General features: G+C 30.7%; 1 pseudogene; it reads right to left on the bottom strand.

The window, feature by feature from the left end:
* Positions 1–355: 355 nt before the first annotated feature.
* LOC119192661 lies at positions 356–2,155 on the bottom strand (annotated as a pseudogene).
* Between the last annotated feature and the right edge of the window lie 7 nt (positions 2,156–2,162).

Genomic DNA, 2,162 nt, shown 5'->3' with positions numbered 1-2,162 from the left:
TAGCATTAATTAGATTTGCTTTGTCCTTTTTAACTATAGGTTTTATATACATTTTTCGATGATAAAGTATTTATAATTTGCTTAAGTAAAATTTACCTTATGACGATAGAACGAATCTGTACCAATAATTACTTTCCCCAAACTTTTAACAAGACACATTATTCAAGTACTATTTGATTGTGACCTTCGTCATGTTATGATAATTATTAACGAGAGTGAAATAATAATATTCTGTATAACGCGATATCTGTATAATATCGTGAGATTAAATATGTATATTGACGTAATCATTGCATTATTATAATATAGTTGTGTCTACTATTATAATATAAGATATTAGTTGATTTAAAAAGCAAGTATATTCATTGCAATCACTACAATTTTCGTTTTATTTACGATTGGCCTGTCGAAGCATATTAAAACAGGAATAGGCTGAAGTCATTTTCTGAAAAAATAATATAAAGAAGTGGGTAATGAGAAAACATTTTTCCAAAACTATTGCAGTAAATTTAGATAAAAATTTCTTACGTTAGAAAATGTTTGAATAGACATTTCTTCAAAGCCAGGCACTTCGAGAGGAAGCGGTCGAAGTGATCTTTGCATTATGAAAACTATGTAAGGTTTTAAGACAACTCCACCGTTCCAAAAGTCAATGCCCCAGCAAGCATCACACACTGACGAGACCTAAAACAGTTCATATTAATATAATTAAGAAATATTATTTGGCTATAAGTATGAGACTTACCTTTATTCTTAGAAAAGTGCATAAATGGCTTGGTATGTAATACAACACCACCGTCCCAGCACTTAGCAACATCAGAATCATATGAACTTCACCTTCATCTAATTTCTATAAAAATACACATTTGTTGTATATTACTTAGGCGTATGTTGTTAAATGTCAATAGTTATTAATTATTTATTACTTTACCTCGGCCGCGCAATACGCAGTAAGACATATGACGGGTCCGCAAAATTTTTGTTCAAACATTAACATTTTTTTATAAACTTCTGAATAATTCTCCATAAGACTGTTAAAAGAAAGAACATCTATTAATATCAAATTGTTTTTGATAATACAAGCCCTATAATTCAACCATCCCTGTTAGAATCGCTCTTCGTCTAATATGCTAGGGTTAGTTTACCACTATGATCTAATACGGACAGCTAGAATTCACTGATCATAGAAATTATGTGATAAATTCATAGCTAAATCTGAAACGGGGTGTATAGTTGCTGTAGGTCTATGGAATTATTTAACTTCTAAATAAGACTGATGATAAGAAAAGACAAGGATTTCGTACCTATACATTGATTGATGATGTTTGATGATCTCCCTCATACGACCCTTAATTATATTTGCGTAATGGTTTTTCTTCTTGGTTTTCGGCTGGGCGGATTCCTTCCAAAACATCTTGGATGCTCCATATAACGATGTCAACTTTACTTGCGATGTGTCGTATCCAGACTATTTGTGTTTGAATCATAACTTAAAAAAATGTTTTATGAATTGTAATGTTTATTGCTTACTAATGGAGGGATTGTACATTGTACGTCCTCTCTACTACTGTTATATGTATTAAGTATTTACAATTTGTTATTTTCTACTAAAGTTGTAGAGATAGAATTTGGATAATGTTTTTCGAAATACATAACCCAACTCTGAATACTGTATCAATATAAGAAGCTACATTTATTTCATGATTTCTTATGATTACACGAATATGGGACATTGAAATAAAACTATTTTTTTGATTTTCTCTTAAGATATTTTTTATACCGGAAACAGAATAAAGCGAACCGAAAATAAAGCGTTTAAGCTAATAATAAATAATTACTGTCGTAATATTTATTATGTAGGTATATTTATTAACAAACTTTACTGTATATTTCAATGTTTATCGTAATTATAAGACTTCATATATTTAAAATAAACCAAAGACAATTTACTGTTTATATTAAACTTACATATATAATTATGCGCGTAGGCCATGACACAGAAATTTGAAAACACGAAAGCTATTTCATAAGTAGGTGTTTTCCCAAAATCGACATGGGGAAGCCATAACAGGAACAGCAATGGTCTGCTGCCCTTGTCTTCAGTGCCATGCGTTATGAGAAAATAAACGAGCGCTACTGACGCAGCTGACACCATTCCAACA

This window comes from Manduca sexta, unplaced genomic scaffold (genome assembly GCF_014839805.1).
Source record: "Manduca sexta isolate Smith_Timp_Sample1 unplaced genomic scaffold, JHU_Msex_v1.0 HiC_scaffold_3050, whole genome shotgun sequence".
NCBI lineage: Eukaryota > Metazoa > Arthropoda > Insecta > Lepidoptera > Sphingidae > Manduca > Manduca sexta.
The sequence above is the reverse complement of the archived record's forward strand: the minus strand, read 5'-3'. Positions and strand labels throughout refer to the sequence as shown.